We start from the raw sequence: 13,614 nt of genomic DNA, 5'->3' as shown, positions 1-13,614 counted from the left end.
CTTCCCTTGGCCATTTGCCTCCTCTACTTGCAGTCAAAGCCTTTGGAGCCAACTTTGAAGCACAAACAGAAACTGAGGTGGCAAAATGAACCTAGTCTTAGTTGGGGGTAGGGGGAATGGCCAAACAACCAAAACAAACACTGTTACAAAGAAGAAAGTCATGAAGAAAAGCATCCTAGACATCCTTTCTATATAAATATGCATGCATTTATTTATCTGAAGGGGAGGGTAGTTATTTGTTTCTTTATCACAATTGCTCATTCACAATGAAGCCTATCAGATAAATGAAATGTTGAATAAAACAGAAGAAAGAAAACAGGATATAGATATACTGTAAAATTTTCTATATGGGAACAGGTGAATATTTAGAAATAAATACTGCTTTCAAGCAGAAATAGAGAATCAGTTTGGTAGAGCGGTTAAGCACACCATGATAGAAATTGGAAGACTCTTACTTCTGGTCCTGTTATAGGCACAAAGCCAGCTGAGTGACTTTGAGCCAGTCCGTTTCACAGCCCCATGAAGAAGGCAAAGGTGAAACATTTAACTGTAATGGGAAAACTTGACCAGGTACCCATGGTGCGTTGTTTCAGTTTGCAGTTCTTCTAAGTGTTGATGAGAACCTATGCTCTACAATTTTTTTAATTTTATTATTCTTAACTGGGGATCCCTTTAAAGAATTGCTACAAATGGATAAGAATGGTTTGTGTTGTCAGCCTTTGCAATGACCATAAACTCTAGGCATGCTTATCAACCATTAGTGAGCATCAAAAACTTTCCTGAGATCATGAGATACGTAGATATTCAAGTTTTAACACGTGGCTCCTCAGGTGTGTGTTTTTCCCATTAAATCACTGTGACTTGCTTTAAAATCTGCACAGAACACCACCACTATGTCTTTCCCTAGGTTTGCCCCAACACCACAAAACAGGATTAGTATATGATGTTTGCTGTGTTGAAATACTATTGCCTATAATGTTGTTTTAACAAATTTACTGCATGCTTGATTGTGTAACACATGTGCCTTCTTAAATACAGCTTTATCGGAAGATAGTTCACTGCATGATCACGTTAAAATTTGATTTACTGTTCCACAGACACAACTAAGCAACTAATCTTCCAGGACAAATGTGACACATAAGAACAGCTAAACTGAAACATATAAATCGCACATATCCTTAAAAATATTATTGTCTGTAATTTAATCTAACAATATTTCTAGGCCTATAACCTTGCACGCAGAAGCAATTTCCCAAGCATTAATACTTAAATGGGTCATATGCACCACATCTGTCATTCTGTCCTGAAGTCTATGAGGCACAACCAAGACTCTGCAAGCCTATTGATTTTTCTAGCATTTGCTTTAATTTACTTAACCATTGAGAAATCCATCAGTACATAAAGGGCAACTGTCCATTACTGCCTCATTTGCAGACATTCTTTCTATTCATTCTCCACCCCAGCCCACCATGCCTCTCCCCTTTTGGTATAAATGCTTAAAAATGCTTCTGTATTTATGATGCAAAAGGCAGAGTTGGGGGAAGGGAGATGTCTGGAAGATGACTCACACCTGTTCTATTCAGTGAATTGCTGCACTGAAGTATACCTAATGTGCTTTAAAATAGAAAATAATATCTAGACTTTATAAATCTCTGTGCAAAGGGTGCAAATTAGGTCCTAATTATATTAACATGGAATCTGCCTCCTACCTTAAATGCTACATGAGCCCCCTCTAAACATGCAGAGCTCTGCTTCAGTTCCTTTATGAGCAGATGATTACTACGGCTTCTTAGATTGTCACTAAATATTTTGTTTACAAATAAACTATGAAGCCTTAAGCCAACTTTTCAAGAATAATCATCTAAGGGGTTTTCCCCCCCTCCCCTACTCCACATCATCCCTGTTCTAGCAAAGCTCCACCACATATGCATGGCAACAATCAAAAGCCCAGGCTTCATCTAATTACTCTATCACATAATTTCACAAATTGCCTTTTCGCTGGGGAGCCAAGTGCAAAACACACTCACAGTGGGATTTCAGGCAGCAGCTTTCATTTACTACTCATTTCTTGTTAAATTAAACACAAAAACACCAGTTGTGTGAAAGAAGTCAAAATGAAGGCTTGTAAATGAGCCAGACGAGCAGATCTCATATTTATACCACTGTTGGAAAATAGCTTGTTGGCAAGCTGCATTTTTAATTGCAGTGCTGTATCCCTTAACCCTTTTGAAGTCCTAATACATTTTCAGAATTACAACTAGCAAGCTCTAGAAAAACAAACAAAAAGACAACCTTTCCTAAGCTCTGGAGATAATATCACTGCCAGCAATGTAACATTATATCAACCACACAGGTACATTTTATACAGGCCAACACCGAAGTGGTTTGTTAATAGTCTAGGATGATTATAAACCTTCACCTCATAATGTGTTGTACTAATGCTAATAAATCCAAACATCTGATATTGTTGTGGTGAGCAAATGTCTATTAAAGCCCATTGTGTCCTATAAAAACCAAGCCACACTGATTATGATTTGGAAAGATTTCAAGCCTCTAAAGTGTGTAGTAGAAAGCACTACTACACAACAGGTTAAGTAGCCAAAATGCCATATTTAATAGTCACACATAGTGGGGGGGGGGGTGTTTCCCCACTTTTTAAAGTACTTTTCATGCTGCTTTTTTCCTTTGTATTTTTATTTTTGTGGATTTTTTGTCATTTAAAAAAGCAATAAAATAAATAAAACATTAAACAGTCACACACACTTTCAATTCTTCACACATACATTTTCTCTTCCTAAGATGAGTGAAATTTGCATGAGGAACCAGTAATTGCTCTGGGAGGAGCCCTCACTTCTTTCCCTATTAACAGGACGGAATTGGACAGGTTTATATTGTTGTCTACCTTTCTACCATAAGTTTACAACTCAGATGACATTTTGATAACCAGTCAAATCCAGGACTAAATAGTTGTTTTAGAAGCGATATTGTTCTTCTGTACAGTTACCATTTCACATCAGCAGCAAAAGCTCTGCCCCAGATCTCTGCAGAGGGAAAGCATAAGCAGCAGCTGTTTGTACATTCTCACATTAGAAATCCTATTCACAGACAGGTGGAATAATTTAAAAGCCAATGTGGTACCATTTTGTTGTAAGCAGTGTATGTTTATCCCCCAAAATGGTATGCCTCATATTTATGAAAACATAACTAAAATTACATATTATTCCCACAAATCCTAAAACGCCTATTATTGCCTGCTTACAAAATAATCCCACCTCATATTTGTGATTTAATAGCACTCCAAGGTTGAATGAGCTCTCTTGCATGGATGTAACTACAAACATTCTTTTCCACCTTTAAAACGGAGAATAACTGCACATACAGGCTGAAACATTTTCCAACATATGCCTGAAATCCAGCTCCCAGTATCTGAGATGGTACTTAAATGTACCATGTCCTGAAAATTCTGGGTATTGAAGAAACAAACCCAATCTCACAAATAGGTTTTTATATGTTAAAAATAAATTTACAACTATCGTGGGGCGGGGGAGTATATTTTAAAGTGGGACATGTGGGAGAACAAACATCAACAGAGACATCAATATATTGCAAAGATTTTCTATAACAAAAAACCTATAGCCTGTCCCTTTCAATTTCACTGAAGACAGCTAAAGCTAGAAATGCCACCAAGTCTTGTGTTCACAATACATTGTTACAACATCAAGAAGTATTTTCCTCACAGATTCAGAACAAATACAGAACTTTGCCATTTTTTAAAAATTCTGAAAATTCTTAACTTTTACTTCAGGAAGATGCAAGTTTATCTTTTGCTTCAAACTTTTCCTAAAGCCATAGGAGTGGGGATTGAAAGAATATTATATGTAAGAATTTGTATTCTGTATGTGCTTTACCTCATGATGTCAGAAATTAATATTTTAGCACATAATTGTAAATAAATTAATTTACTAGCACAAAGTTAAGTCCATTAAACATAAGTTCTGATTCTACACTTCTCACCACATATTTGGAAACATCCTTTCAAAATTCAAAATGCTAAATGCAGATTAGATCCACTATCTGTTGGCAATGTGACTTCTAAACATGAATGAACTATTCAAAGAAGCCACTCAAAACATGTCCACTGATCTTTGCAATGGTGAATCAGGAAGATAAGCCATTGAGTTCAGCATTCTACTCCTGAATGAAAGCAATCTTCTTAGCTATCTAGCTTTAGTTGGAACACATCCAAATGAAGGACCGTCACTACTTCTCTAGGCATTTCTGTTAAATGGCTGCTACTCTGGTTTGTCTTGACTCATCATCACCCCTCAAATATCTGCAGAGAAAAGGTTTATGTTAGAACAAGTGCTTGATTCACTCTGTAATGGAAACTTGTTTTTTTAAGCAAGAGGGGGAAAAACAGTTCAGGCTGATTCAAAAGGGAGCCCCCATCTTAAGAGAACATGGGTACTGTATTAGGAACATCTAAAATGGCATCTATCCAAAGAGGGCCTATTTGATAGCTAAACTCCCATCTTTTCCACATATTTTATATAATACTCTTTATGAAATAATTTTGCCCATGGGAGGAAAGGAATGAATAAATAAATGACAGCAGCACCAGGTCCAGTTGGCATTGCAAAAGAATCACCAGTGGCACTATTCTAAGTGGATACTGACTTTTAAGACTTTGTAAGATTGGCTGAGGTAGTGAAACACGAAGGGTGAAAATTATGAGTTCAGCCATCACAAGGAAGACACTTATGAATATAATGATATATGTAACCTGCACTTGAATTTGGAGTTTATGGAAAAGTAGGAGACTGGAGAATCTGTGGTGATAGAAATGCCTTTTGTGCATTCCTCAGAGGCATTTTACTCAGTGTTCTAAAACCTAACTTTGGTGATGAAAATAGGCTGCTAGGTTAAACTCTGATAAGTCTTTGTGCAAACAAATTGAGAGGCAGGAGCGTGTTTGGAACTTGCCTGTGCAAGAGAAAAAGGAGTGCCTATTTTTATGAAGAGTTGTTGGAAGAAAAAAAGTTGTTTTATGAAAAGTTGTTGGAAGAGGGGATAAACGATGATTGTGCTGCATTAATATGTGGGGAGGTGGGGGGGGAGAGAAAAGAAATGCTTAGGTTTGATTTTTTTTCTCTCTCAAAGTCATGTTTCTTAATACTAAATGGGAAGAAATATATGGGATAATTTATTAATGCTTAACTATCTTGAATTCACTCAGTAATTAGTAATTTTGGACAAGTAACTTGCACAATTGTTTCAGTATTTCTTGACCATAAACTAGCACATATATTTTATAAAAAATATAGCATAGCACATACTATTAATATGCCATATAGAGAGGTACCATATCACTATGTTTGCTATCCATTGCTACTATTGCTGTCCTTACTTCTATTTCTAGCGTATTAAAGCCTGGAATGGACAGGTCTCATTGTTACTCATTAGGGAATAGTGTTGGGCTCTTGATCTCCACTAAATCATTTCCAACTGTGAAATTCAGAATAAGGATAGACAAGATCGATTTCTGATTCTCATCACTTTCACATGCAATCAGTCTCTCCATCCGATCTCACTTCTGCAACAATTTGTTTTTGTTTTAATGAATGAACATTTCTAATTTAAACAACTTTTTGTTGTTTAACAAAAACAACAAAAGGGTAAACAACCAAAGGGTAAAACTAAAAGTTTCCTTGACCAGTTGTGTCTGACTCTAGGGTGTATGTGCTCATCTCTGTATCTTGGCTGACGGAACCAATGTTGTTCAAAAACATTTTCCATGTCCATGTGGTCACCATGGGTATATGCCAAAGGCTCTTGAAACATTATGACCTTCCCACCGTGGTACCTATTAATCTACTTGCATGCTTTCAAACTGCTAATTGGGCAGGAGCTAGGGCAATTAATGGGACCTCACACTGTTATGTGGTGTTTGGGTCTCGAATCCGGGCTGTTGACCTTCCAGATGACAAGCTCAGCATCTTTAACAACTGAGCCATTGTGCCTCCCCTCCCCAAAGCTGGAAGTCTTCACAAATTTGTATGTTATCCTTTCGCAGGAGCCCATGCTAATCTTCTCTGTGTTGTTCCAATTTTAGTATATATGCTGCCGAAGTATATATATGTTTTATTTTTAATCTTAGTCCAAATGTGAGGAAAACTATACTCTGGATGTGTGTGATCTTTTTGTAAAAACTGAGAACTGTATTTTAAAATCTGAAGTACTACAAAATCCCAAGCAAAAGCATATGGAACTTTGAGCCTTAGTCCAAAAAGTATATATTAAATTTTGGTCAATTTAAATATAAGCAGAGTTGCTATGAAAAATTGGAGAGGGGAAGTAAATGATGAAAGTAGTGTTGCCTAAATGTGATATCAAATGTACATATAAAACTTGATGCTGCTTGGGAAATTCTGACCAAAACATTGTATCCTATAGATGCCTCTAATTATGCATAGTAACAAAAGTAAATCTTCAAGAATCCTTAAAGCAGAGGCCATACTATGACAAAAAATGTTTGCGAACACCATAGGAAATTATATCACCTTAATTCGATTTCAACTCATGTTCGTTACTATTAAACATTAGTGTCTAGCTTCAACCTATTGTACCATAAACAACTGTAAATAATATTTAAGTTATTGAAAATTCTAGAAACAATTGAACATCTAGATTTAACAAAGTAAGGTTATTTTAAATGGCAAAAATGCATTTTAAATTACAGGGTTGATGCGCAACATGTATATTAACAATGTCATGATTTACAATGCTATGTATCGTATAACAGTAAATGAACAATTTTAAAGAACCAAAGTAATGTGTTATGCTAGGTTCAAGTCCAAGCATGGGAACTCAGCAGGTCACTTTGGGGCAGTCACTTTCATCCAGTTTGGACAGTAAATTTTGAGAGACCAACAGAGATTGAAGGCCTAAATATATACACTGTGGAATCCTGGAGGAAAACAAGATAGGAATCTAACCAAACAACAAATGCAATTGTCTGTTTGAAAACCAGCATCAATGTATGATGCCAAATAGTTTGCAAGGTATTTGTTTTAAAAGTAGAAGGTATAATTGGATTACAATACCTTAGCTCTGACTTGATATATAATAGTCAGATTTCAACTCCTTAGAATTCAAAGGAGAAAGATATTTGAAAACTACCTACTATAATTAATCATTGCTTATTTTTATTACTTATTCTCGTACCCCAAACCAGTATTGTAATACTTAGAAAACTGTTTCTTTCATAAATAATCTTGTTCATTATAACTTCCTGTAGGAGTTGTCCACATTTTTTTTAAATAAATTATTATTATTTTATTTCAAAAATACAATTTTTGTTTCTTCAGCTCAAAAATTCCTAAACTTTTGGGGCTGGTAAGCATATTTGATTTGTAAGAACATAGCATGAGAACTCACACAAAATGGCTGTCCTGGAGGGTGTGGTCACAAAGCAACCTTTACTATACATGAAATAAATTGGTAAGGATGTTTGCTGCCACTGCCTCTAGTCCCTTGCCCCCCAGATTCTCTCCATATCTCAGTTTACCTTCTTTTTCCCGAACAGCAACCATTCACTATTTTTAATTTCAAAGAACACCCCAGTGTCTATTTAGGACCCTAAGGCATTCTTAGAAATAAATATGATCGCTTGCTATATAACACCTAGCTTCCCATTTCATTTTTTTTTAATTAAAAGAAGCTTAATAAAACAAAATAAATTAAAATCAGATGAAGTGTGGAGCCTGAGGGCTCTAAGGGAGGTATTATCAGGCACCTTGGCCCTGACCACATCACACTGGAGACCCAGACTATGGCTTAACAGTTTATTAGCCATAGTAATTTCCAGGTATTTTCACGATAAGGTGGAAGATGACAGTACAGATGCACCTGTAGGCCTTATAATTGTCCTGTGAAAAAGTTATCCTCTTTGAAGCATGGAAAACTCAAGAGGTTTTTGCTCTGTTTAAAAATATAGTTATGTGGCAGAAACAAATTTTATAGGATGGGTGACTAACATCTAGAAGGAGCACAATGGCTTCAGGGTCCACCATTTTACAAAATGAACCCTTAGAAAATTATTAGCAATATTAAACACATAATTCGCAGGCAAGTGCAGGAAAACAGTATTATATTATCTTCAGCATTACACTAAATTAATTTGCTTAAAACTTTTTGAAAATCAGAATTAACTTAAGAAAGGACCCTGGTGGCATGGTGGTTAGAATGCAGTATTGTAGGTTAACTCTGCCCACAGCCAGGAGTTTAATACTGACCGGCACAAATTTGACTCAGCCTTCCATCATTCTGAAGTTGGTAAAATAGGCAATAGGCTGACACTGTTAATTGCTCAGAGAGTGCTGTATAGCACTATGGGATGGTAGATAGGTTTAAGTGCTATTGCTATTTATGGAATTTTTGTTGGTGAAGACAGGCAAGGCCATTTTGCATGCACAATTAACTTTAGTGGCCTCAGTGCAAGGCTAGTGTATATGGCATCTGGATTGTGATTTATGAAATATTGGGTCGGATTCACACGGCTCCTTTTGTGGGTAAAGAAACTTTTGGAGCCAATCGTATGTTTCCAATTACAGTTCATAAAATCCAGTCTATGTGGTCCCACTGAGACCAAGACAACAAAGTAGTTTTGTGTTTTGGCTTGTTGCAAATTACAATTATAATCTGAAACAGATTTAATTGCAAAGTATTCTAGTGCAGACAGTTACATTTCCTTTTGAGTTTTTTGGGGGTACTTTTTGGTTCAGTAGGATTTCTTATGAAGTCATTTAAAATCTATTCCAATATGTAGCTTAAGACTCAACATGGTTTTTTTTAGAAGTTACCGATCTACCTAATTACCTACCTCTCAGATTTACCAAATATTATTCATATGTAGTCCCTCCCCCACTAATTGTCTGTGAATTGTGGAGAGGAGCTCACTCACATACAGTGAGGGGGAAAATGCTTTTGGAATGTGAATGGGCAGGAATGCAGTTGGCTGCAGACATTGTTAAAAAATGTGAATTCCCCTGAATTAACCATTACTTGGAGGGCTGCTTACTTGCTGAATTTTAATCCTTATTGTAATACTTAAAGTGTTTCTTCTCTCTCTTTGATTTCCTTTCTTCCACTCCAGTTCCCCTTTCTATTTGCAGCCTCCATATCAATCTTTATTTCCCTCACTTCCCTTCCCACTTTTTCCTCTTCCTGTGTCTTCATTTTCTTGTCTCACTTCTGTTAAAAGGAAGGTTAGGAATAGATACATGTTTTTGTTTTCTTGTGAGATTATGTATGGTAGGTACTGTATATGCAGATGACAAACTATTAATTTATTAATGAGAAACCTTATTTTACAAGCAATTACACTTGACATTAGTTCAAATAACTTTTTTTCCTTTGGGCCTGTTCTTTTTCTGAAGAGAATCTAACAGGCATGGTACTGTATTTTGACCATGTCTATTCTTTTCTATTTTTTATGTTCTTTCTCTTTAACAGAATTATCTTAAAGATGTGGTTTTCCTTTCCCTAACTAAAGTGCTCTATAAATTAGCCAGTTAATCTTAATATGCATGAGACATATCACCTTGTTTCAAATCACCACAGTATATACCACATTCCTTAGATAGTGCTTTGGCAAATTCCAGCTGTACTATTAAGTATTCTTTGAAGATACAGTCTGAATTATTCAATTAATGCACAATTTGCCTATCTTCCTTATTACATAACACAAGGAGAAATATTCTTCTGGTTTTAATCAATCAGCAGAAGTCATCAATTCATTTCAGGCTACAATTCAATGTATTTTTCTTAAGCCTAAATAACTGGTTAACCAAGGGGACATTTTTGCCTTTATCAGGCTCCATGTACACAAAGATCCTCAGAAAAAACTGAGTGGAGGGGGGGCAGGGGAGTTGGGGGGGGCAAAGCTATCTCAGCAACAGTATAATCTCTTTGGAACTCCCTTTTCAGAGGGCATGTAGAGGGCAAGACAGATGAGGTTTTAAACCAGGCTGGCAATTCATTTTTCTACAATGGCTACAGTATGTTATGGGTTAAACCAAAAATTCTAAAATCATTATAAGCTTTATCGTTCATTTTAAAGATCTGGCTTTAAATAATCACCTTGAGATGAAATATAATGGCAGTAACAAACAAACAATACCACAAGCAAGTCAGAATCTAAATTTTGTTGCTGTTTTGTATTGTTTTGGTTCTATTGCTTTTGTCCTGTAAACTACTTGGGAAAATTTTGCTATCATGGGGTAGAACATAAATGTTTATAGCAAATGGGAACAATACACAAAGTATTTTCAGAGAACAGAACATATCCTATTTGTTCAGTTTGGTGTAGTTTTCCTCAATTATCTAGAAAGATGGGATGCTGACAGCTGATATACCATATGTAAATAAATTAAAACAAAATAGTACTTATAATGGTAAAAATGGGATTGGCCAAACCAAGAACATAAAAAATAAAGAACGAAAGTGAAGGATCAATAGCCTTTAATACTAGAAATCTACAATATGAAATAGTAATCTACAGTCCTTCAGATATAATATTTGACAAATCAGAGAAGTTTTCAATTTACAATACCCCTTCTTATATAATTATCTACTTATGCGCACACATACATGCACATGCACAGAAAGAGAGAGAGAATTTTGAAAATGATGGCATTGTATTGCTGTGTTGCTTTTAGGCCTGAAAAACATCCTATCTTTTACATATAGGATGACACAGCATTACAAATCTCGGTCCTGGCATTATGATACTTAAGAAAAACTCACCAAAATCCCAACCTGCTATTGTTTTCAATTCTGACTGTTGAAGAGTGCTTGAATTTACACGAATTTACTAGTCCCCCTTTCTACTTTATAATCCACCATCTTCTCTCATTTTTCTCCAAGGTGCTGAAAAAGAGGAGCCAAAGAGAAGATTGCCTTACTTTACCTCCTGAAAATTCAAGCACTTCTGTCTAAGGGATAGCTTGAATTTTGCAATTTCTTACTGCAAGAAATCAACAGTATTCCATTCAAAAGAGAGAAAAAAAATAGATTAAGCTATCAGCATCAGCATATGAGAATTTATCCTGGCCAACATAACCATGAGGGGTCCTTGATACTTTCTGAGCTTGATTGTTTTCTTGCAGATGTTTTATTATCCAAACTTGGTAACATCATCAATGCTAGTAGAGAGTGTTACACTAGCACTGATGATGTTACCTAGTTTGGGTAATGACACATATGCAAAAAAAACAACCAGGCTCAAAGAGCACCAAGGAACCCCTCATTTCAACCCTAAACTGCAAATATTCTCCTTTAGTGGTACAGCATAACAATTATTGCTCCATTTGGTATTACAAGAAAAACAGAATACAATACCAATAAAGTATATAGACAATAAATCTGATTGCAGATAACATTTTCCCCAAAATTCTAATTCAACATAAAACTTGTTTACAATATTAATTGAATAAATTTCATAGTAGTAAGATCTGAAAACAATCTTGTTAAACCATCCTGTCTAAGCAATACTGAAGCAAAAATTCTTGCACAAAACTACTGGACATTTTTTCTCCATGTGGATTTAAATAGTCAGGAATATCTAGAAGGGGTTGGTTCCATTTAAAGAAATGTGACCCTTTCTTCACGAAGATATAACGATATTTGTTATTGCTAGCAGAATAGATGCCTACCCCTAATTATTTTTTCCCCAATTTGAAATAATTCTAGATCTCTTATCAATTATTTGGCTTCATGGCAGAAAAAAAATTGTATTTCTATATAGCATCAAGCAAACAAAAATACAAGGAATGGAAGTTTAGATACCAAATCTGATAAAATATTTTTCCATGTTTTAGATAAAACAATATGGTGGAATTATTTGGAATTCAAAAGTTGTCCGATAGCTAAAAGTTATGACTCTCACTCTTTTCTTTTCACTTCTTTTCTTTTCCCATTGATTTTTGATGGATGAACTTATGTAGTTTTCAACTAGCATTTCTGGCAGTGATTTGTCATTGCCTCCTTTCTAGTATACTACAAGGAAGTGACTGGCCTCCAAGATCACCTAACTGCTTTTGTATCTAAGGCAGGATCAGAACTTGAGATGTTCCTATTCCATCCAACAAAACTGGCTATCTTCATTCCATTAGAAAATTCTTCCTCAATATTAAAAAAAATAATTTTTAATTGTTAAGGTCCAGCCTTAACAATTATATTGTATTTGTCAAAAGTTTCTAGATTACATTGCAGTATTTGTTACGGTGCATCTCTCTAATGAAAATTCTCATCATAGGACTCATTCTGGATGAACATTTGTTTAGAAATTGGACAAATTACAGAAGTCTTTTATACTTAATGTTAGTATATTTTTTTCCAAATTATATAAAATGGTGATCAATTACTTTTTAAAAAGCAGAGTTTTGAAAGATTAAATGTTTTATCTAGATTTAAACTCATTTTATTTATATCAACCAATATAGTTTATCTCCAACTACGTATCATTTTGATCAGAAATAATAAATGTTTACATTTTTAAATAAATACATTTATTTATTTATTACACTGTACATTTATTTTGTTGTTTGTCTTCTGAAGACATTTTTCATTGCTTCGTTCCTTTTTTATTCTAGTGTTATATGCTAAAATATTTTTAAAGAAATATTTGATACCCCCGTTTTTTCTCCATTAAGATTACTGGAATTGCTGTATAGAAGTACCTCCTTGAATGGCATTGTGTTAATGCAATGGACTTCATTACCATCAATCTTTTAGCAAATTCATTAACAGTATCAAAAGAAGGATTATTGATTAAAAACACTGAATTCTCAGATTCTAGACAGAATAGAATTACACAAAAGATGTAATCTACTTTTTAAAGAAAAGGCAGTATAACTTATTCCAATGGGCAGAACAAACAATAAAAAACCAACAAAATGAAATGGAAGTAGCCAAAATAAATGCATTTGTATTTAATGATTAGTTCTAGATTTTTTATGTATTAATATAAAGAAGAAAACATTATGTTAAAACACCCAGGCTAGATAATTAGTTGATCTAGCCAAGTATTACCAGCTCTGAAGGACAATAGTATATGCCCTAAGGCAGCAATCTCTTATTCCGTTTTCTTTGAGGTAGAATGTGGGACTGTCTACATGCAGCATATATTTTTATACTCCTGAGCTATGGCCAGGTATGCTGTGTGCATATGAGATTTTAAAAAAAGAAAGATGTAGAAGAAACATGATACTGTACAAACATCATCATCCCACAATGTGTGTGTTTGATGTTATATAAGGTATCTGAAACTGCATTGCTAGAAATGACTTCAAAAATTAGTTGCATGTTATATGAAATAAAATAGACAACATTTCCTTTGTACTTTTACTTTTTGTTTGCTTGTTTGGGTGAATCACAGTCTAAAAGATGGTCTCAAGCATTATGAACTAATATTATAAAAGCTTACAAAAATTTGGTATTTTTAGTTTATTTTAATAATTTTATTTTAATAATTCCATTGACCAATCATTAATATGACTGCCATGGTAATCACTATGTTACTAATACTGGGGTATTAGTATTATAATGGGTATT

At 34.7% G+C, this 13,614-nt stretch overlaps 1 protein-coding gene and 1 non-coding gene across 4 annotated transcripts in view; both read right to left on the bottom strand.

The window, feature by feature from the left end:
- MEIS1 (Meis homeobox 1) overlaps positions 1-13,614 on the bottom strand; it is a 176,030-nt gene that overhangs the window by 69,832 nt on the left and 92,584 nt on the right. The gene's annotated exons all lie outside the window — the stretch shown is intronic.
- Positions 6,029-6,132, bottom strand: LOC148045627 (U6 spliceosomal RNA). The gene has a single exon (XR_015696837.1). It is a non-coding gene; the product is annotated as a U6 spliceosomal RNA (small nuclear RNA).

The sequence above is a fragment of the Thamnophis sirtalis genome, unplaced genomic scaffold, assembly GCF_051295495.1.
Source record: "Thamnophis sirtalis isolate CommonGarterSnake01/CBP01778 unplaced genomic scaffold, rThaSir2_p1.2 scaffold_5, whole genome shotgun sequence".
Classification (NCBI taxonomy): Eukaryota; Metazoa; Chordata; class Lepidosauria; order Squamata; family Natricidae; genus Thamnophis; species Thamnophis sirtalis.
The sequence above is the reverse complement of the archived record's forward strand: the minus strand, read 5'-3'. Positions and strand labels throughout refer to the sequence as shown.